General features: G+C 43.1%; 1 long non-coding RNA gene across 1 annotated transcript; it reads left to right on the top strand.

Moving 5' to 3' along the window:
• Positions 1 to 10,293: 10,293 nt before the first annotated feature.
• Positions 10,294 to 22,000, top strand: LOC117518052. Its single transcript, XR_004562902.1, has 3 exons — positions 10,294 to 10,437; positions 14,460 to 14,463; positions 21,989 to 22,000. It is a non-coding gene; the product is annotated as an uncharacterized LOC117518052 (long non-coding RNA).
• Positions 22,001 to 24,661: the final 2,661 nt, after the last annotated feature.

Raw genomic sequence — 24,661 nt, 5'->3', positions numbered from 1 at the left:
GACGCCCACCAGAAGCGCTGCCGGACAACTGCCACGGTCCTACGCACCCCTAGATGACAGGAGAGCTTGGACCCATGACAGAAGTCCAAGACTGCAGCTCTGGCCTCTGGTGGGATGTATAAACGGTTCTTTGCTCCAGTTCCGGGGTCCGGGCTCCATGCCAGGGCCTCCCGGACGGTCTTCTCCACGTCCCAGGTGAGGGTGGCCATGATAGTGGACTCCGGAATGATGGGCTCCGGTGGATCCGACAGCTCAGTCTTGACCTCATCTTCATGCACCCGGGACAAGGCATCTGATCTCTGGTTCTTGGTCCCGGGGTGGTAGGTGATTCGGAAGTCAAAACGCCCGAAGAACAGTGACCAGCGGGCTTGCCTGGGGTTCAGCCGCTTGACGGTCCTGATATACTCCAGGTTCCGATGGTCAGTGAAAACCGTGAACGGCACAGACGCTCCCTCCAACAGGTGTCTCCACTCCTCAAGAGCCTCTTTCACCGCAAGGAGTTCTCGATTGCCGACGTCATAGTTCCGTTCAGCTGGGGTCAACCTGCGAGAAAAGTAGGCACACGGGTGAAGAACCTTATCGGTCTCTCCGCTCTGGGATAGCACGGCTCCTATCCCTGAGTCAGAGGCATCCACTTCAACCACGAACTGGCGGCTAGGGTCGGGCTGCACCACGAGAACCGGCGTTTCAGCTCCTTGAACGCGGCTTTGCACCAATCCGACCAGGTGAAGGGGACTTTTGGAGAGGTCAGGGCTGTCAGGGGGCTAACTACCTGACTGTAGCCCTTAATGAACCTCCTGTAGAAATTTACGAAGCCGAGGAACTGTTGCAGCTTCCTACTGCTCATTGGTTGGGGCCAATCTCTCACCGCCGCAACCTTGGCCAGATCAGGGGCGACGGAGTTGGAGGAGATGATGAACCCCAGGAAGGACAAAGAGGTGCGGTGAAACTCACACTTCTCGCCCTTCACAAACAGCCAGTTCTCCAACAACCACTGCAGGACCTGACGTACATGCTGGACATGAGTCTCAGGGTCCGGCGAAAAGATGAGTATGTCATCCAGATATACGAAGACGAATCGGTGCAGGAAGTCCCACAAGACGTCATTAACCAAAGCTTGGAACGTCGCGGGGGCGTTAGTGAGGCCGAACGGCATGACCAGGTACTCAAAATGACCTAATGGGGTGTTGAATGCCATCTTCCATTCGTCTCCCTTCCGGATCCGAACCAGGTGGTATGCATTCCTGAGGTCCAGTTTGGTGAAAATTTGGGCTCCATGCAGGGGCGTGAACACTGAATCCAACAGGGGTAAAGGGTATCGATTATGAACCGTTATGTCGTTCAGCCCCCTGTAATCAATGCATGGACGGAGTCCGCCATCTTTCTTGCCCACAAAAAAGAAACCTGCACCCATCAGGGAGGTGGAATTCCGGATCAACCCGGCAGCTAATGAGTCCCGGATGTAGGTCTCCATTGATTCGCGCTCGGGACGTGAGAGATTGTACAGCCTGCTGGACGGGAACTCAACGCCCGGGACCAAATCAATGGCACAATCGTACGGACGGTGCGGGGGAAGGGTGAGTGCCAGATCCTTGCTGAAGACATCAGCAAGATTGTGGTACTCAACTGGCACCGCCGTCAGATTGGGAGGGACTTTAACCTCCTCATTAGCGTTTACACCAGGAGGAACCGAGGATCCTAAACAATTCCGATGGCAGATTTCGCTCCACTGAGCCACAACCCCAGACGGCCAATCAATCCGGGGATTGTGTTTAATCATCCATGGGAAGCCCAAAATCACGCGGGAGGTAGAAGGAGTTACAAAAAACTCAATCTCCTCCCGATGATTCCCAGACACTACCAGGGTTACAGGTAGTGTCTTGTGTGTGATACAAGGGAGAAGAGTGCCATCTAGTGCTCGCACCTTCACTGGCGAAGAAAGCGCCACCAGAGGGAGCCCTACCTCCCTTGCCCATCTGCTATCCAGCAGATTCCCTTCTGACCCCGTGTCCACCAGTGCTGGGGCTTGAAGGGTTAAATCCCCGCTCAGGATTGTAACTGGGAGTCATGTTGAAAGATGTGTATGACCCACGTGAATGTTTTGACCCCCCCTCAGCCCAGTCTCTAAGGGCGGGCGTTTGTGTTTTGACCGTTTGGGGCAGACTCTCTGCTGATGCTCACTCGAGCCGCAGACAAAGCACTCCCCACGGATCAGCCTCCTCTGTCTGAATGTGGCCCTGCTCGTGTCCCTAGCATCGTCAGCAGGGGTAGCTGTAGCCACACGGAGCGCTGTGGCTGTGGAGCGTGGGGAAGACGGCTCTCTTTCGGACCCGGGAGGAAGAGGGACGGCTTGTGCCTGACCACGCCCTTCGCCTTGCGCCCGTCGGCATTCTTCTAACTGATTGTCCAATCGTATAACCAAATCCATAAGCTCAGCCAAATCCCGCGGTTCCTCCTTAGCCACCAGGTGCTCCTTCAGGACCGACGACAGTCTGTTTATGAAGGCGATGCAGAGCGCAGTCATATTCCAGCCGGATCTCGCAGCCGTGATGCGGAAGTCGACTGCATATTCGGCTGCGCTCCGGTGCCCCTGTCTCATTGACAGCAGCACGGTAGACGCGGTTTCGCCTCTGTTGGGGTGATCAAAAACAGTTCTGAACTCCCTCACAAACCCAGTATAAGAGGCAAGCAGCCGTGAACTTTGTTCCCAAAGCGCTGTAGCCCAAGCGCGTTCGTTACCTCGAAGCAAATTAATCACGTAAGCCACCTTACTGGCGTCAGACGCGTACATCACGGGACGCTGTGCAAAGACGAGCAAACACTGCATAAGAAAGTCCGCGCACGTCTCCACACAACCTCCATACGGCTCTGCGGGGCTTATGTATGCTTCAGGGGATGGTGGGGGGGGTCGTTGAATGACCAGTGGAATGTCTGTATTCGGCACCGGGTCGGCAGGAGGAGGAGCTGCAGCAGAGCCCTGGGCACACGCTTCCACCTGCGCGGTGAGAGCCTCCATCCTGCGATTAAGGATGATGTTTTGCTCGGTCATCAGGTCCATCCGAGCGGTAAAGGCGGTGAGGATGTGCTGCAACTCACCAATTACGCCTCCAGCCGACGCCTGTGCACCCTGCTCTTCCATTGGCTGTCCAACAGATGGTTGATGCCCCTCGGGATCCATGACGTTGGCCAAGATATCCTGTTGGGGAAAGTGTAGTGACACAGACCCACAACAGGGGGCGCAAATGAACGGTCAATAGATGAGCCAAAAGGTAACAATTTAATGTTGTGAATGTGCACAACGATGATACAGACAATCACAGAATCTGACAGCAGTCAATACACCAAGGTGATGTGTGGGCAGGCTCGAGGATAGAAGACGTCTGTCCTGATAAGAGCCGGAACCAGACGATTTCCACCGCCACAGAACCCGGAGAATACTGGAGCCGCCAAGTCCCGAATCCCCAGGTGATCACCGTCCCCGACTGTCGGATCTGGTACTGCTGGCGAGGAGCACAAACAGTGAGATGTGGGTGTGTGCACACACCCAGTAACAAAAACAGTCAGAAGGTGGAAAGTCACCTCCACCTCTAATCACACACACGTGCAGCTCCTGTCAACCACTTATCTGGTTGGGGGGTGAAGCAAAGCCGTCGCTGATCACACCAAACGCCAATCCCACAGATAAGGAAACACTTACAGGAAAACGGCTGCAAAGAAGTTCAGACTGTTAGTCAGTGGTTTCAGTTTAGCAGAGAATTACCTTCACAGGTAGATGATATCTCGGCAGCGAGGTGGAGATGACATCTGGCTTTTATGGAGTGATGAAATGATGGGTGACAGCTGTCATGAGTTGATGTGTGACAGCTGTCACTCCCGGTTGTGTCCGTGGCGGCAGCGCCCTCTCGTGCCTGAAGCCCGCACTTCAGGCAGGGTGCCCTCTGGTGGTGGGCCAGCAGTACCTCCTCTTCTGGCGGCCCACACAACAGAACTTTTAGGACAACCTGATAATAATGAATTCCAATAGTCCAGCCAAGAGGAAATAAATGCATGAATTAGTTTTTCAGCATCACTCTGAGACAAGATCTTTCTAATTTTACAGATATTGCACAAATGCAAAAAAGCAGTCCTACATATTTGTTTAATATGCACATTGAATGACATATCCTGATCAAAAATGACCCCAAGATTTCTCACAGTATTACTAGAGGTCAGGGTAATGCCATCCAGAGTAAGGATCTGGTTAGACACCATGTTTCTAAGATTTGTGGGGCCAAGTACAATAACTTCAGTTTTATCTGAGTTTAAAAGCAGGAAATTAGAGGTCATCCATGTCTTTATGTCTGAAAGACATTCCTGCAGTTTAGCTAATTGGTGTGTGTCTTCTGGCTTCTTGGATAGATAAAGCTGGGTATCATCTGCGTAACAATGAAAATTTAACCAATGCTGTCTAATAATACTGCCTAAGGGAAACATGTATAAAGTGAATAAAATTGGTCCTAGCACAGAACCTTGTGGAACTCCATAATTAACCTTAGTCTGTGAAGAAGATTCCCCATTTACATGAACAAATTGTAATCTATTAGATAAATATGATTCAAACCACCGCAGTGCAGTGCCTTTAATACCTATGGCATGCTCTAATCTCTGTAATAAAATTTTATGGTCAACAGTATCAAAAGCAGCACTGAGGTCTAACAGAACAAGCACAGAGATGCGTCCACTGTCTGAGGCCATAAGATGATCATTTGTAACCTTCACTAATGCTGTTTCTGTACTATGATGAATTCTAAAACCTGACTGAAACTCTTCAAATAGACCATTCCTCTGCAGATGATCAGTTAGCTGTTTTACAGCTACCCTTTCAAGAATTTTTGAGAGAAAAGGAAGGTTGGAGATTGGCCTATAATTAGCTAAGATAGCTGGGTCAAGTGATGGCTTTTTAAGTAATGGTTTAATTACTGCCACCTTAAAAGCCTGTGGTACATAGCCAACTAATAAAGATAGATTGATCATATTTAAGAACGAAGCATTAATTAATGGTAGGGCTTCCTTGAGCAGCCTGGTAGGAATGGGATCTAATAGACATGTTGATGGTTTGGAGGAAGTAACTAATGAAAATAACTCAGACAGAACAATCGGAGAGAAAGAGTCTAACCAAATATCAACATCACTGAAAGCAGCCAAAGATAACGATATGTCTTTGGGATGGTTATGAGTAATTTTTTCTCTAATAGTTAAAATTTTATTAGCAAAGAAAGTCATGAAGTCATTACTAGTTAAAGGAATACTCGGCTCAATAGAGCTCTGACTCTTTGTCAGCCTGGCTACAGTGCTGAAAAGAAACCTGGGGTTGTTCTTATTTTCTTCAATTAGTGATGAGTAGTAAGATGTCCTAGCTTTACGGAGGGCTTTTTTATAGAGCAACAGACTCTTTTTCCAGGCTAACTGAAGAGCTTCTAAATTAGTGAGACACTGCTGGGTAGTCCATCAGAGTAAATGTAAACGTTATTAAGAAATGATCAGACAGAAGGGAGTTTTCGGGGAATACTGTTAAGTATTCAATTTCCATACCATAAGTCAGAACAAGATCTAAGATATGATTAAAGTGGTGGGTGGACTCATTTACATTTTGAGCAAAGCCAATTGAGTCTAATAATAGATTAAATGCAGTGTTGAGGCTGTCATCCTCAGCATCTGTGTGGATGTTAAAATCGCCCACTATAATTATCTTATCTGAGCTAAGCACTAAGTCAGACAAAAGGTCTGAAAATTCACAGAGAAACTCACAGTAACGACCAGGAGGACGATAGATAATAACAAATAAAACTGGTTTTTGGGACTTCCAATTTGGATGGACAAGACTAAGAGTCAAGCTTTCAAATGAATTAAAGCTCTGTGTTGTGTGGGCCGCCAGAAGAGGAGGTACTGCTGGCCCACCACCAGAGGGCGCCCTGCCTGAAGTGCGGGCTTCAGGCATAAGAGGGCACTGCCGCCTTGGACACAGCCGGGGGTGACAGCTGTCGCTCATTACCTCTTGACAGCTGTCACCCATCTACTCAACATCATCTCACTCCATAAAGACCAGACGTCATCTCCCCCTCATTGCCAAGATATCATACTTCATTGGAGGTAATATCCTCAGCCGTTTTGTAATTGCAATATTTGTATATTGTGAGTGTTTGCAGGAGTACCAGTTCCTCCGTCGGTGGAAGCTGTGAGAGCACTGTAGATTCCTCAGGGGAATCTTCAGTGCTACTCTGCAAGTTATTGAGTGAGAGGTGGAGGTGGCATTCCCACCGTTGTTGTTACTGGGTGTACACACACCCACACTTGACTGTCTTTGTTCTTCGCCAGCAGTACCAGATCCGACAGTCGGGGACGGTGATCACCTGGGAATTTGGGACTTGGCGGCTCCAGTATTCACCAGGTTCTGGAGCGTCGGAAATCGTGTGGTTCTGGCTCTTCTTAGGACAGACGTCTTCTATCCTCGAGCCTGCCCACACGTCACCTTTGTGTATTGACTGTTATGATATTCTGAGATTGTCTGTATGTTCGTTGTGCACATTCACAACATTAAATTGTTATATTTTGGCTCATCTATTGACCGTTCATTTGCGCCCCCTGTTGTGGGTCCGTGTCACTACACTTTCCCAACACTCTGTCTGGGTTTTGGATTAATTAATAAGCTGGAATGGAAGATTGCTGCTAATCCTCCGCCTCGGCCCATGCTACGAGCGTTCTGGCAGTTAGTGTGACTCGGGGGTGTTGACTCATTTAAACTAACATATTCATCCTGCTGTAACCAGGTTTCTGTAAGGCAGAATAAATCAATATGTTGATCAATTTTTATATAATTTACTAACAGGGACTTAGAAGAGAGATCTAATGTTTAATAGACCACATTTAACTGTTTTAGTCTGTGGTGCAGTTGAAGGTGCTATATTATTTTTTCTTTTTGAATTTTTATGCTTAAATAGATTTTTGCTGGTTATTGGTGGTCTGGGAGCAGGCACCGTCTCTACGGGGATGGGGTAATGAGGGGATGGCAGGGGGAGAGAAGCTGCAGAGAGGTGTGTAAGACTACAACTCTGCTTCCTGGTCCCAACCCTGGATAGTCACGGTTTGGAGGATTTAAGAAAATTGGCCAAATTTCTAGAAATGAGAGCTGCTCCATCCAAAGTGGGATGGATGCCGTCTCTCCTAACAAGACCAGGTTTTCCCCAGAAGCTTTGCCAATTATCTATGAAGCCCATCTCATTTTTTGGACACCACTCAGACAGCCAGCAATTCAAGGAGAACATGCGGCTAAACATGTCACTCCCGGTCCAATTGGGGAGGGGCCCAGAGAAAACTACAGAGTCTGACATTGTTTTTGCAAAGTTACACACCGATTCAATGTTAATTTTAGTGACCTCCGATTGGCGTAACCGGGTGTCATTACTGCCGACGTGAATTACAATCTTACCAAATTTACGCTTAGCCTTAGCCAGCAGTTTCAAATTTCCTTCAATGTCGCCTGCTCTGGCCCCCGGAAGACAATTGACTATGGTTGCTGGTGTCGCTAACTTCACATTTCTCAAAACAGAGTCGCTAATAACCAGAGTTTGATCCTCGGCGGGTGTGTCGCCGAGTGGGGAAAAACGGTTAGAAATGTGAACGGGTTGGCGGTGTACACGGGGCTTCTGTTTAGGGCTACGCTTCCTCCTCACAGTCACCCAGTCGGCCTGCTTTCCCGGCTGCTCGGGATCTGCTGGAAGGGAACTAACGGCGGCTAAGCTACCTTGGTCCGCACCGACTACAGGAGCCTGGCTAGCTGTAGAATTTTCCACGGTGCGGAGCCGAGTCTCCAATTCGCCCAGCCTGGCCTCCAAAGCTACGAATAAGCTACACTTATTACAAGTACCATTACTGCTAAAGGAGGCTGAGGAATAACTAAACATTTCACACCCAGAGCAGAAAAGTGCGGGAGAGACAGGAGAAGCCATCATGCTAAATCGGCTAAGAGCTAGTAGCTGCGCTAAGATAGCGGATTCATAAAAACACACAAAGTGAATAATGTGTAAATAATTTAGAGGTGATTCAGCAGAGGGAGTGCTTTAGTTAAGGCATGTGAAGATTACACTGTGAAACAAATCGTTATCTAGTTATCTAGATCAATCTAACTGCACAGATTAAACAGCTAACAGATACAGCAAAACACGGCTGTGCTCCGGAACAGGAAGTGATACAATACCGCAGTGAGAGCCAACCACCAGTAGAGGCAAGCCCAGTTATCCATCTTCATGATGAAGTGGTATAGAGGAGGATTTTCTTAAAAAGAAGACCTGAAAGTTTAGCTACAAATTGCCAGAAGGTACATCTGAGATGCAAGCCTGGATTTGATCTGTTGTGGTGAAAGAAAATCCTTCTCTGCTCTACTCCACTATGAAGCTAAGAGTACTGATACAAAATGCAAAGCTTGCACTGTGCACAATTCCTCCAATCACAGCCACATAAGCCCATAACTTCTCCTGGGTTGTCTGGGTGTCTTGGTGGCTTTCATCACTCTTCTCCTTCTTGCACAGTCACTCGGTTTTTGAGAACTGTCTACTCCATGCAGATTTTCCATACAGTGCCATATTGTTTGTATTTCTTTGTAATTAATGTAAATAAAGCTCAAGACATATTCAGTGGCAGCTTTTACCATCAGAGAGCCTCATCCACAACTACCACAAAAGACTCCAAGCTGTCACTGATGTTAAAGGGGGTAATACACGGTATTAAGAAAAGGAGTATGTAAACTTTTGATCAGGGTCATTTGGGTAGTTTGTGTTGTCATTATGCTTTCAAAAGAGTAAACACAGTTGTTTGACAATAAATGGCTTCACCCAACCACTAACCATGAGTGAAACAAAGTTTTTGTGTTATCATTTATATTCTCTGAACTCAACAAAAATATAAACGCAACACTTTTGGTTTTGCTCCCATTTTGTATGAGATGAACTCAAAGATCTAAATCTTTTTCCACATACACAATATCACCATTTCTCTCAAATATTGTTCACAAACCAGTCTAAATCTGTGATAGTGAGCACTTCTCCTTTGCTGAGATAATCCATCCCACCTCACAGGTGTGCCATACCAAGATGCTGATTAGACACCATGATTAGTGCACAGGTGTGCCGTAGACTGCCCACAATAAAAGGCCACTCTGAAAGGTGCAGTTTTATCACACAGCACAATGCCACAGATGTCGCAAGATTTGAGGGAGCGTGCAATTGGCATGCTGACAGCAGGAATGTCAACCAGAGCTGTTGCTCGTGTATTGAATGTTCATGTCTCTACCATAAGCCGTCTCCAAAGTCATTTCAGATAATTTGGCAGTACATCCAACCAGCCTCACAACCGCAGACCACGTGTAACCACACCAGGCCAGGACCTCCACATCCAGCATGTTCACCTCCAAGATCGTCTGAGACCAGCCACTCGGACAGCTGCTGAAACAATCGGTTTGCATAACCAAAGAATTTCTGCACAAACTGTCAGAAACCATCTCAGGGAAGCTCATCTGCATGCTCGTCGTCCTCATCGGGGTCTCGACCTGACTCCAGTTCGTCGTCGTAACCGACTTGAGTGGGCAAATGCTCACATTCACTGGCGTTTGGCACATTGGAGAGGTGTTCTCTTCACGGATGATGCGAAGGAGATGTGTTGCACTGCATGAGGCAAATGGTGGTCACACCAGATACTGACTGGTATCCCCCCCCCAATAAAACAAAACTGCACCTTTCAGAGTGGCCTTTTATTGTGGGCAGTCTAAGGCACACCTGTGCACTAATCATGGTGTCTAATCAGCATCTTGATATGGCACACATGTGAGGTGGGATGGATTATCTCAGCAAAGGAGAAGTGCTCACTATCATAGATTTAGACTGGTTTGTGAACAATATTTGAGGGAAATGGTGATATTGTGTATGTGGAAAAAGTTTTAGATCTTTGAGTTCATCTCATACAAAATGGGAGCAAAACCAAAAGTGTTGCGTTTATATTTTTGTTGAGTATGTGTGTGTATCCATGGGTGTTTGCAGTACATATGGCCCAGGGGAAAAAGCTATTTGTCAGCCTGCTTCTGTGGGACTTTGTTTACCTGTAGTGTCTTCCGCAACAGAGCAACAGGTCAAACAGGAGGTAGGCAGGGTGTGAGGGGTCTTCTGTGATTGCCTTGGTTCTCCTAAGGCACCAGGATGTGGCAATGTTTTCCAGGCTGGGCAGAGTGTGATGATCAACCTATGATCTTTATGGCAGTGTTGACCTTCTGCACCGCCTTTCTGTCCTTAGCTGTGGAGGCTGCGTACCACACACCTAGACAGTATGTCAGTACGCTCTCCACCAAGGAGTGATAGAAGGCCAGCAGCAGCTTCGTGTCCAGGTTGTTCTTCCTGAGGACATGCAGGAAGTGTAGCACACATACTTAGCATACACGTACAAATGGTCAACACCCCTTAGACCCCCCTTTTTTCTGTGAATCATGGTCATCATATGAATCTACTTTGTTAAAGAAATCATAAACATGGCTTAATGTCATTTTCTGAAGATTTTTGTTTGATCTTCCTTTTGGTCAAGTTTGGTCAGATCCACTCTTTTCAGGTTTCAAATCCCACAAAACCTGAGAGGTCACCACGCTGCGAGATCTCAGTAACATTGAGAACTGCATTGAGACGCTCTGATCATGCTGCAGTTTAACTGCTGCACACGGACACCACCATTAACATCTCAACATAAAACTATTTTTATATTGTGCCTAAAACTCTCATGAATATCTTCTCTGGGTTTATAGACGTTATTATTGCATTTGTTTTATGTAAACATGTGAGAATCACAGGCTGTCTCTCCGTTATTTTCAGTGGGAGCTGCTGTGAGCTACACTCGCTTCCTGATCATGTCGTTCTGGGGGAAAGTGAAGTTTGCTCTTTAATGTCTTGATTATTGTCCTTTACAACACTGTTTGTCCTCTTTGTTCCAGACTAATATATATAATATGTCTGAAATTCGGTTTGCATTTATTAAATTCCACGCAGATTAAATGTAGCAGAGACAGATTATTTGTTATAATTGTTTTAGCAAGTTTTCAGGGTATCATGCAGCAGTCTCTTATTAACGTGACGAAAAGCATAAAAAATTACATTTTTGTAGTATAATATTCATTTACAGTTGTCATGTGGATTCTCTATGTTGTTTTGACTGCAGTGACTCTCTGGCGCAAGGGATTATGGGATACATGAAAACCCTGGATGGCTCAATGAGCGCTTTAGATCGTAGCCCTATATCCACTTTCCCTAATTGTTTTCCCCAAGAACACTACAAAAATGTCATTAGAGTTACAATGAACTACCAATTTTCAAAACACTTTGAATTGAAACAAGTTTATTGGAATTGTAGTTCATAAATAAAATAGTCTTTGTTAGGATCAGTCTGTGATATGAGAAATCACCAGGATTTCTCTTTAACAGCCATGTACCTCCCAGTTAGTGTCATTCATACCATTTGAATGAAACATTGTCCCTCCACTCACTAGCCCAACACAGAAAACCACAACTAGAAAACAAATGGATATTGCCATGGTGTATTTGTAGGCATTCCCGTGGTTGCTGTGAGGCCACGCCCACTGTCCTGGAGAGTGGGGGAGTGTGTGCTGTGAGGAATGGAATAAGGTGGTCCAGAAGAGGGAGGAAGAGCAGGGCATCAAATGCATCACAGGACACGTGGGATTCCAAAGGGTCTGTTTGAACAGAAGTCCTGCTGATGGCCTATTTCACCTACAGACAGCATTATCAAGATGAAATAGGGAATGATTAAGTGTTTTTACATAAAACACTATCAAATTGTAAAGTGCTTTCATAACATAGTCCCCCCCCCCCCCCCTTTTTTTTTTTTTTTATCTCCAAGACAAAACCAAAACCAAAACATTACAATTTATTCAGATCTCGTAGTAGTGGATAACATGAACTAAAACTGCAAACATCCTTACAATCATCACTGTTCATCATACCAACACATTTTCAATTCAGAAAAACTGCATTAAAAATCTGTACATGGAAAGCTCTCACAACTTCTGGTCTGAATATACTGTGTCTTATTTTTCAGATGGAAGCGGTACACTGTGTATCGGCAGTTTGTGCGCTGGTGCAAAGGGTTCCTAGTACCACTATAATCTTGTGTAGTGAATCTTGTACGAAGAACATTTCCTTCACCAAACAGCGTTGGGTTTCGGTTTGCAGACTAGGCAGATATGTCTGTGACTAACACCTACACTGGATAAAATCCACCCGACTTTGTCAATGCATTGACAAGCATTTAAAAGATCAGAGTAGAGCAAGAATCTTACATAAAAAGGTGAAATTGGTAAGAAACATTGATTGACTATGGTAGGTGTATAATTACATCAGACAGAACTTATTGAATTGCAATATATACTATTTATATAAATAGTTTTGCTTTGGTATACCATAGACGAGTTGTATGTCACACTAATCAGAATGTACAATATCCATATGTTGCATTCTCAAGGACTTTTCAAACAACATGCCCTCCTTGCTTGGACTTTGGAAACAAGATGGTGTACTGTCCTGCTCCCTGTTTAGTGAAGCTGTGGGCTCGGTGGGCATTTTCATTGAAATGTGATATCCACCAAGATTTTGTGCACAAACACGCACACACAGTGATACACACAGACATATATACATGCACACACAGACAGACATATGCACACACACATAGATGCACACATTTTATGTGATTTTATAAGGACACCGTGTTATGTGCCGACGCGGGTTGAGGAGCAGACCTGCGTCTGACTGAACCCAGCGCTAAATAACCAGAAAGTGGTTCCAGAAAAAACAAAACAATTTTATTTTCCCCTTCTTGTGCAATACTCAGTGTACAACAAAAGGTGCGTTTATCTGGCGGAGTGAAGGATGGCGCGCTCTCCAGCGCCCAAAGGGATCGAAGCCCGGCGCTTCTGGACTCACGTTCACCGCAAAACACCCCCCAGGTGGACACGACAAACCGACTCTGCGAAGGATAGAAAAGGCGAGGTAAGTCAGCAGCTATAACTAATATCCTTCAAAGGCACACACTATCAGCAACACATTCAGGTCTGAATTTAAGCTTTATGTAAATGAGCAGCTTCTCACAACAGGTGGAGGATCATCAGTCCATACGCCACGGCAGTGAGAAGCAAGCTGAACAATTCTCATCAATGTTCAAATATACTGCATAACGAAATACCAAATTACTATTAACACTTATTCAGACAATCAATCACCTCTGATGTGTGCTGACAGCATGTGTCCCTCACCCATCCTCCTTCACAGGCATGATGTGTCAAACCCAAGCGCGGTCCTCAGCGTCTCACAAACGAACATCACAACGTCGAGTTCCCGGCAATTCTGCTCCAATCACACATGGCTTAAATGCAGAACGCCATCTCATTATCTGCCTCAGCTGAAAGTCTTTAAGGTTGCATGTGAGCATCATCCACAGGTGCTGCATATCACACTGATGAGGGTGAAGGACTCTTCTGCCAGCACCTTCTCCACAGACAAAAAAAAAACAGTTTGCATACCACCTGGAGAGCAAAGAAAAGAAAAGAACACCAAAATGTCCAGCCAAACCCCCCCAACACACAACACACCGACAAAAATAAATAAATAAATAAAGTCAGCAGGTCAGATTCGGAAAATTCACAGCTTGATTACAATATTTGTTCCTACACTAGTCATTTGGATAGGGTCCACATTTATTCGAATGAATTGCTTGAAGCTCACACTGCCATCCAGCATATGGCAGTGTTCTATGCATTTTGACCCATCTACTGGATGGCAGTGTGAATAGCACCCAAATATCACATGGTCGTAATTTGTTGCACTGAATTTTCACTTTTGCAAATGGCTTTTCTTTTACAAATGAAAAAAATGGCAGATTTACAAATACGCATTTATTTGTAAAAACCAAAGCACGTTACAGTAACGTGTGTTGGTTTATACAAATAAATAAACCAACCAACCAACCAGTGATGAGTGGAGGCTCATTGTACCATAATGCCTTTTGGCATCTGCGTGTGTTAATGCTCAAACCTTCAGAATTAGCACATTAGTTTAAAACTGAAAGATATGTGTTATATTTTCACATTGTAAAAATGACAGAATTTACATTAATGTAGATAAAGTGTCCCAAATTAGTTTTGTTTATAAATCAAAACCATAAGTGAAAACTGTTTTGCATTTGATGTCTTCTGCCACATGTCGGGGGCACTGTATGTTGAAAGTAAATGACAGTTCCTTACAGCAGTGGGCAGAGTGCACAAAGACAAACGTTCTGACTCATTGTTTGTGTTGGGGTTGCGATCGCCTTTGATTCTACTCAAAACCGTCGGCGGTGCTTAAACTCAAAACTGGCTTGTCAGTAGCTGACAGTGTCAGATAGGTGTCTGTCAGGAGTCAATACTAAAAGCTAGTGGTTAGCGGTGAGCTGTTTAGTGGTTTATCAGTTTAGCTTTATAAAAGTTCAGTTAGAGGATTAGGGGTTATCAAAGCTAACTTTTTGGTTAGCTGTGCCCTCCCCTGATCTATAACCAAAGAACCATGCTTCCACAAAGTTTTAACAATATATCAAATATTTTTGAGATATCTTCTTCACAAAGAGACAACGATCAGAGTATTGCTGTTCGTCTAAATATAGTCAGTGACCCATGTATTTTGTCTACCTAAAATCCTACAGTTATAAAAGCATACTACAACTACAAAAAAAAACAAAACAAAACAAAAAAAATTCATACAGACATAAAATTCTTTCAGCTTCTCCCATTTTTTTCTTTTGCTTGGGGTCATGGATCTGCATGTTGATTTGGCTTTACACCAGACACCCTTCCTGAGGGAGATTATACATGGGTGCTGTTGAACTGGGAACCTTCTGTTTTCAAAGCAGTTGCACTATCCAGTTGGCCAGCATTTCTCCAACTGCATATATGCATATATCTTAATTATAAAAGATTAGAATTTAGGCCTTATAATTTTAGTATTCTTGTGAAAATGGCTACAAATAAATTAAAAAAGGTAACTCTGTCCGCATTTCAAAATTGGATCACTGCAACACAAATTTATCACCCACCCATGCTTCCACATAGCTTTATTAATACAGCGTGCAAAGTAAGTATTGAACACATCACCATTTTTTTTCTCAGTAAATACATTTCTAAAGGTCCTATTGACAAGAAATTTTCTTCTGCAATTGAAAAAATAACATTAATTTGATCTGTAAGTTTTCATTGACTTTGGATTTTCCTGAAATCAATATAGCATCAAAAATACACATTTAGCAAAATTTGTTTAAATATGCCTCAGCAATTTTAACTTTGACAAGATGTTTGTGTGCTCACCATCCCAAGGCTCTGGCAGAGCACTGCATTTTATCCCTCTTCTTGGCAAAATAGGTAGAGTTAAACAAAATTCAGTGGTTTCCTGGTATGGCCAAATCATGAATCAGCTGCAAATCGTGAATTATCCGCAAACCGTTAATTGCAAATGTGAATACTGAAAAAATATCTCCCACGTTTTGTGAGACCTGTGTCTCACAAAATGTGAATGCAGGTCTCACAAAACGTGAACATCATTCATGATATATATAATTATATAACGGCTGAGTAGATCTTTGTCATTTGATTGGTGCTTTGTATGTCACATGACATGGATTAATTCATCCCATTTGTGTTGCATTGCATTTAGAGTGGGGTTTGGTTCCATTTAGAGTGCAAATCTGGTTCCATACCTTTGGTACCATTGCACTCTGCACATGTGCACACGCACACACCACGCATGCTTGTGCACATGCATGCGCATACACAACGCGTGCACACACACACAAAACAAACTCACTCTGCTTTCACAGTCTTTTGTTGCCCCGTCCCAAATTCTGAAATGTGTTGCAGGCATCTATTTCAAAATGAGAAAATATTTGCACAAAACAATAAAGTCTATCAGTTTGAACACTATATATTTTGTCTTTGTGGTGTATTCAGCTGAATATAGGTTGAAGAGGATTTGCAAATCATTGTATTCTGTTTTTATTTACATTTCACATGATGTCCCAACTTCATTGGAATTGGGGTTGTAATAAGTAAATTACAAATAAATATTAAATATTCAGTGGGTAGCATAAATCCAGTGTGTGAAAAGTGAAACTAATTTAACAAAAATATTGCAGTTTGTTGACCTGGGATTATACACTTGCTGGGATCAGTGCAGATTGTACAGTGTAACAGCAGTAGGAAGGAAGGACCTTATTTTGTGTTAAAGTCTTAGCAGCTTTAAACTACTGTGCACATATTTACAGTCAGCCACAAATTTTAAGTCTCAGGGTGCACTCTGAAAATGTGGTGAATAAAACTGCATTTCAGTATTCCCAGCAAAGAGGAAAATGACTGTGTTAGCTCACGTAGTGAGTGAGCTGAACCCAGACCAGCCAGCCGCCGTACCCTAGAGTAATAATTAAGAATCCTGTCGCAGAGTTGTCAGTACTCAATTACACCTCCTGTTCACTCGGGCACACGATCTGACTGCAAGCAATGTGAAGACACTGGGGCTGTCATCAGAGATGGAGAACGAAGGAAAATGACTGAAATGAAGATTACTGTAGAGTGGGGATTTTGAGCAGGGTTTAACAGTCTCTGTCAGGAGGTGAGTGATGAATGCAAGTGACCAAACGCCCTCCCAAACATGAAACCATTATTGCCGATTACACAGAACTGGGACTTTGGTGGTGCATTAATTGAAGCTTTGGCTCGCACCAGTTTCCAATTACTTTTATGCTAGCCTACGGTTAATGCTGTGACAATGCACGGCAGGAACACTTTCCACAGATGGAAGAGTGCCTGTGAAACGAGGCGGCTTCTTGTTGTCTCTGAGTGGGAATAGAGCGGCTGCAGCGCTGCTCCTCAGAGCACGGCTTTGGAAATATTCAATAGTGGAAAGGCCAAGCTAGAACAGCTTTACTGCACTTATGACATCGGTCCACAGGAGTCTCATCAGATGTGGTATCTGGGAGGCAGTAGGGAGAAACAAATACAAAGACATTCTTGGGATCTGCAAATTGGAGCATAAAATTCAACAGTTCAGCGTGAACCTTAGCAAGAAGGACCAAGAAATAAAATAAAATAAATAATCTACAGAAACCTTTGCTTTATTTGGGTTCTTGCAAATGCCATACCGACCGTATGGTGATCTGTCTACGATGACTTTTTTCATTTGACACTATCAAAATAAAATCAATTTGATTTGACTTTCATTAACTTAGATATGGCTGGCTGAAGTTAAATGTTTTTTTCCTTCAGTATTGCAATTTTCATGCAGTCCTAACTTAGTAAGAATTTAGATTGTCAGGCATATCCGGAATACAAGTAAATATAAATACAGTGCTACAATATTTTATGTATTGGATGAAAACATCTTTCATTTTATTAGCTTTTTTTATTATTAATAAAGTGTTTGCAGTGTATCAGCTGGTCATATAACTGCACTGTTCTGGACAGCGATCTAAGACATTACACCTGCTATCTGCTGGAGCCATTCTTCCAGTTTGGGGTTCACAGCCCAGAGAGGAGCTGTTACCAGTGGTACCACTGTGTGAGAAGTACCACTGGGCCAATTCACAGTCTTCTTATGCTCTGTATTTCTGGTGTTGCCATCACTTGGAATTACCAGTTTGACCACAACCGCCCATTCCTGCTCGCTTGTCAACCACAACTATGTCTGGCTGGTTGGCCAACTTGACCTGCTTCTCTGTATGGAATTTAAAGTTCCACACCACCTTACTTATGCTGTTCTGAACCACCTTTTGTGATGCTCCCCTATTGGACTTTGGTACTTCCAGTATTTGACACCTTGCACCCCACCACTATGTGCTGGGCTGTCATTGCACAGCCTGTAGCTTGGATCCTGTCTGTGATGGTAGACCTTTACCTCTGTCAGCTTTGCTCCCAGGGTCAGTTGTTGTGATGCCATGATCAGACCCCTGTGCTGTTGTTTAGACAGCTTTTGCTAACCAGTTTTAGGATTTTCTTAAAGTCACACATCTAATGTGGTGCATCCCATGGAGGGGGGCTTGTCTTCAATGACATCTCATCTTCCTCCCCACCACTCACTGTTAGGATACTGAGTGATTTTTCCATTGGGGCCAGCTTCTTGATGTACTCTTAGATGATTCTTGTTTCTAGGAGCTTTAACATCTACTAGCCACCAACCGCACTCTTTTACCTGATCACACAGTCTCGGTTTGATGGATTTTGGGTGGACCCCTCCATACGTTATGTGGAGTTTACATATCTGTAGAATCTATGTTTTCCTTTGACCAGCTTATTGTTCCAGCTGGGTATGTGATGACTGGTAGGACATTCACGCTGATAGCTTTGATCTTATTTCTACCACTGAGCTGTCAAACTTCTCCTCTGATGCATCTCTGTCAGTTAGCCTTATGAGTCAGTGTCCTTTGACCTCCACGTCAGGGATGTTACAAGGACTGCTTTTTTCCATGTGCGAAATATAGGGAGGATCCGCCCCACCCTGTCTATGCTGAGACCCTGATTCATGCTTTTGTTTCTTCTAGACTAGATTATTGTAATGTTTTATTTTCAGGGTTACCGCAGTCCAGCATTAGGGGTCTTCATCTGGTTCAGAACACAGCCGCCAGACTTTTGACACGAAGCAGAAAGTTCGACCACATTACACCCATTTTGGCATCCCTTCGCTGGCTTCCTGTCCCAGTGAGATCAGATTTTAAGGTTCTGCTACTAACCTATAAAATTATTCATGGACTGGCACCCTCCTACTTAGCTGACCTAATTAAACCTTACGTACCAGCCCGGGCTTTACATTCTCAGGGTGCAGGACTACTTTGTGTCCCTAAGGTGAATAAGAAGTCTGCGGGTCACAGAGCTTTCTCTTATCATGCCCCTGTTCTGTGGAATGATCTCCCTGCGTCAATAAAACAGTCAGATTCTGTGAAGACTTTCAAGTCCAGACTTAAGACGCACTTATTTTCCCTTTCATATGGCTAGCATACTGGTACAGTTTTGTTTTACGCTTTTTACTCTTTTAATTAATTTTATTAGTAATTGGAGTGACAGGCTGACAAAGAGTCAGAGCTCTATTGAGCTGAGTATTCCTTTAACTTTAACTAGTAATGACTTCATGACTTTTTTTGCTAATAAAATTTTAACTATTAGAGAAAAATTACTCATAACCATCCCAAAGACGTATCGTTATCTTTGGCTGCTTTCAGTGATGCCGGTATTTGGTTAGACTCTTTCTCTCAGATTGTTCTGTCTGAGTTATTTTCATTAGTTACTTCATCCAAACCATCAACATGTTTATTAGACCCCATTCCTACCAGGCTGCTCAAGGAAGCCCTACCATTATTTAATGCTTCGATCTTAAATATGATCAATCTATCTTTGTTAGTTGGCTATGTACCACAGGCTTTTAAGGTGGCAGTAATTAAACCATTACTTAAAAAGCCATCACTTGACCCAACTATCTTAGCTAATTATAGGCCAATCTCAAACCTTCCTTTTCTCTCAAAAATTCTTGAAAGGGTAGTTGTAAAACAGCTAACTGATCATCTGCAGAGGAATGGTCTATTTAAAGAGTTTCAGTCAGGTTTTAGAATTCATCATAGTACAGAAACAGCATTAGTGAAGGTTACAAATGATCTTCTTATGGCCTCAGACAGTGGACTCATCTCTGTGCTTGTTCTGTTAGACCTCAGTGCTGCTTTTGATACTGTTGACCATAAAATTTTATTACAGAGATTAGAGCATGCCATAGGTATTAAAGGCACTGCGCTGCGGTGGTTTGAATCATATTTATCTGATTACAATTTGTTCATGTAAATGGGGAATCTTCTTCACAGACTAAGGTTAATTATGGAGTTCCACAAGGTTCTGTGCTAGGACCAATTTTATTCACTTTATACATGCTTCCCTTAGGCAGTATTATTAGACAGCATTGCTTACATTTTCATTGTTACGCAGATGATACCCAGCTTTATCTATCCATGAAGCCAGAGGACACACACCAATTAGCTAAACTGCAGGATTGTCTTACAGACATAAAGACATGGATGACCTCTAATTTCCTGCTTTTAAACTCAGATAAAACTGAAGTTATTGTACTTGGCCTCACAAATCTTAGAAACATGGTGTCTAACCAGATCCTTACTCTGGATGGCATTACCCTGACCTCTAGTAATACTGTGAGAAATCTTGGAGTCATTTTTGATCAGGATATGTCATTCAAAGCCCATATTAAACAAATATGTAGGACTGCTTTTTTGCATTTACGCAATATCTCTAAAATTAGAAAGGTCTTGTCTCAGAGTGATGCTGAAAAACTAATTCATGCATTTATTTCCTCTAGGCTGGACTATTGTAATTCATTATTATCAGGTTGTCCTAAAAGTTCCCTGAAAAGCCTTCAGTTAATTCAAAATGCTGCAGCTAGAGTACTGACAGGGACTAGAAGGAGAGAGCATATCTCACCCATAACCAGCTCCCAATTCAGATCAGGGAGACAGACACCCTCTCTACTTTTAAGATTAGGCTTAAAACTTTCCTTTTTGCTAAAGCTTATAGTTAGGGCTGGATCAGGTGACCCTGAACCATCCCTTAGTTATGCTGCTATAGACTTAGACTGCTGGGGGGTTCCCATGATGCACTGAGTGTTTCTTTCTCTTTTTGCTCTGTATGCACCACTCTGCATTTAATCATTAGTGATTGATCTCTGCTCCTCTCCACAGCATGTCTTTTTCCTGGTTCTCTCCCTCAGCCCCAACCAGTCCCAGCAGAAGACTGCCCCTCCCTGAGCCTGGTTCTGCTTGAGGTTTCTTCCTGTTAAAAGGGAGTTTTTCCTTCCCACTGTCGCCAAGTGCTTGCTCACAGGGGGTCGTTTTGACCGTTGGGGTTTTTATGTAATTATTGTATGGCCTTGCCTTACAATATAAAGCGCCTTGGGGCAACTGTTTGTTGTGATTTGGCGCTATATAAATAAAATTGATTGATTGATTGATTACCATTAGTGGGAAGTGTAGTGTGTTTGATGTCTTCCGCCTGTGTCTCTGTATATGGATGTGTAAAAATATAAACACCTGCTTTAGGCAGAATGCAGAAAAGACAAACAGCTCTGGCTTGGTTTTTGTTCTTTTCCTCCCCACATCTCACCACAATATATTACAAGTGAAGTGGCCTGTGTGTGTATGCGTGCATATGTGTGTGTGTGTGTATAACTTTGATTCCAGACAAACTGAAGAGAGCTAACATTTGCCGTCTGGTATGCTTATGTATTTTGGCTCAAGGATGAACGCTGACAAAATGGAACATTGATAGAACTAATATCTTCGGAGAAACTATGCATATTAACTAGCAACACTGAGCAATGGATGTTGATAATTACATTCTGGACTCGCACACCATTCCAACAGAGGGCAGTAAATCATCCATATATTGAAAGTGAAGTGGCGTCTGTGTACGTGTGTAGGTGCGTGTGTGTGTGATTTATGTAGGAAGTTCAATGATAACACATAAGATAATTGTAAATATGTTAAAAATATACATAGATGACACAAGAAAGTGATAACACTTATTTCCACTGTGGAGAAGTCATAATAAAATAAAATAATATTATTAATAATAATAATAATAACGTGTATATGATAAAAGAACTTAATTTATAAATGCATTAAGACAATAAATTAATATTAAAAATTATGTAATTAAAAGGAAAAACAAGGGTTGAGTTCTTCCTCTAAATACTGTTGAGGTCTAAGGTGTAAAGTTTTAAAATCATTCTAGACACACACTCCATTCCAACTCATTATTGAAACATTGCATAATTTATTAACCATCCTTGAAAAATGTCAGTTACGTATTTTATAAACACTAACCAATCTAGAAACGTGCTAGTATATATATAATTTCTGTTCCTTCTTACAACTTGTGCAAAGATTCTTTCCTTTCCACTCATAAACATTCATTATTTGAGTCTCCCTAAGTAAATGTTCATTTGACACAAGGTCATCCTACTGGTACCCATAGACCTGGTGCCAAAGATATCTCGTCTTCACCTTAGGTCACGGGTTAGCATCCAAGTCTTATGACCATACAGTAAGACAGGAAGTCCCAGGACCCTAAAGACTCAGACCTTCATTCTCAAATGTGTCAAAACCTCTGTCCAGGGATTTCATGGGTCCATAAACTCTTCCTGATGCTGGGAAACATTAATCTAAACTTTGACGCTCAGCCATCAGAAGTGTATCATTTTTTGATCAAAGTCCAAAAAATAATTTATGTGTACTTCTTGGTCATGTCGCATAACACCAGAAAGGATGATTCCAAGAAGAAATGTTATGACCCAGCAAAAGCAGAATCATCTTAAACTGCACAGAACACTGAATCACAACCACAATACGACAAAGTACTTCTTACTTTCTGGTTGGGGTCTAGATCCTTTCTCAAACACAGATATGATACGATACATATCATTGGACCTCTGATACTCAGTATGTATACATTTATGTGCTTACTCCTGCGTATATATATACTGTATTAAAATGAATGCATAAACTGTAGTGTGCTGCTGTTGGCGTGTAACCCAGCTATTTAGTACTTAGTTATAGTGTGTAATATGTGTTCTACTGCTATTTTGTTTTGCACATTTTATAAAAAGGAACTGCTTCACATCCCACTTTAGTTACAGTATATCTCTTCACTCAGGAGGAAGAGGAGTAAGAGGAAGACAGAGGATGGGAAGGAGAGGAGCAGTAGTACCCAGTAAACCAGTATCGATTAGTATGTGTGGTATTTATATCCATGTATTTATATTTATATTTGCAAACTTTTTGTTTTTTGTTTTTACTTTTGAAATTCTGTGTGCTTCTTACCCTGTGTAATACAATACTGCTCTTGATCATGACAGTACCCCCTCCCCAAGGGACCGACACTGGTGGGCTGCAAAACATCACGGCCCCAAGCCGACAATGGGAGGGGCGATGGTGAAATGGCTGGAGGGAACCTAAATATACAATGCTGCTGAAACCTCAGTTTCCCTGAAGGAGTCTTCCCAAGGGATCAACAAAGTTCTATCTAATCTAATCTAGTTATGCAGAAAAGTATGTGATGTCGTGAAACCTGAATGTTTTGGTGACTAGTGACTACAAAGAGTAAAATGTAACTGTACCTGAAAAAGATTTGTGAGGCTGAAACGCGGTCTTGCGATGTCTTCTGAGGTTGGAGAACAGGTTGCTGGTATTCTCATCCTTGCTCCCCACTGCTTTAGCACATAAATTCCATATTTGGTCACTCTCTGGAGGTACGCCCAGCTCTTTGATGACATGCTGTACCGAATCTACTCACATGACATTAATTGTCCACGATGGCATCTCACATCAGAACCATACGCTCTTTTCTTCAGGTCCCATTAAAATCTAAACAAACACTGATGATTGCCACTAACGTATTATTAGTTGGACTTGCTCCAGATTAAGCAGGAGTGAGGAAATCTTTTGGCACCTTTGTTTTGTGGGCCTGTCATTGTGTGCGAGCAGAGAGAATCCTTGAGCGCACTTTTTAGATTAGTGAAAGCAGCACGAGCAGCTCAGCACCCTGCTGTGCGAGCGTCTGAAAAGGCTACACGTCGGCTTCACATTGCCCCTGCTCAGCATGTCTAAGATTCCACCACATCCTGATTTTTATCACAGCATGAATTAAACCTTGATTTCTGTCCACTCAGCAGCAGAGCTCAGTGATACTGGGTCACGTCGTTTCACACTCTGGACAGGCAATTCGCAATATGCAAAGGAACATAAAGTGACTCCCCTTTTTTGGTGATGCCCTCAAAATTGCAATAAAGGTACTTGACACAGATTTGTATTTATTTATTTCATTTCCCACCTATCCTCATATTCAAACCCTTTATGTTTTGACCCAGTCTCTGTGGATTCCTGCTTGCAGGAGGAAAAAAAGAGAAGAAAATTAAAATCCATCAGCTAATGTGTCGCCTGGTAATGAAATAAGAATCTGACACTCTCTCGCATTGAAATGCAAAAGAGGTGTCCTGGCATTACCCTGGCAATTTATCATAAAAGCCAGTGAATTTCTACTTAATATACATGAGGTACAGTGAATTATTACAGGGCTTGCCATTATAACAAACTTCTCAAAGTGCACAGACAAAGGGGTCAAGTATATTATTTTCCCTTACGCCACTCGGATGGATGATCTAAATGGCATTTGTGAAGTTGGGGAATTTCATACTTTCTTTGAAAATGTTTTAGACTTTGTCCCATTTTACACAATACACCCATTTTTGCCATCTGTACCCTTTTTGGTGCAGAGAAAATGGGAACGAGAGGGAAGAGATATGCAGGGAGAAATGTCACCTGCTTTTCCAGAGCTCTAATTCATCTCTGCCAGCAGCATGTCTCAGTCTCATGTCAGTTTCAACCCTGCTGCAGCAAGTCCACAGAATCAGCTGCTCAACAGCACAAAAACAACATTAACCACAATAACAGCAATCCTTCCATTCTAACAATAAGACAAACACCTGGGAAGAGCTTCTTCTCAATATTTTTACTGCAT

The sequence above is a fragment of the Thalassophryne amazonica genome, chromosome 10 (genome assembly GCF_902500255.1).
Source record: "Thalassophryne amazonica chromosome 10, fThaAma1.1, whole genome shotgun sequence".
NCBI lineage: Eukaryota > Metazoa > Chordata > Actinopteri > Batrachoidiformes > Batrachoididae > Thalassophryne > Thalassophryne amazonica.
Note: the sequence above shows the minus strand (reverse complement) of the source record. Positions and strands in the feature narration are given on the sequence as shown.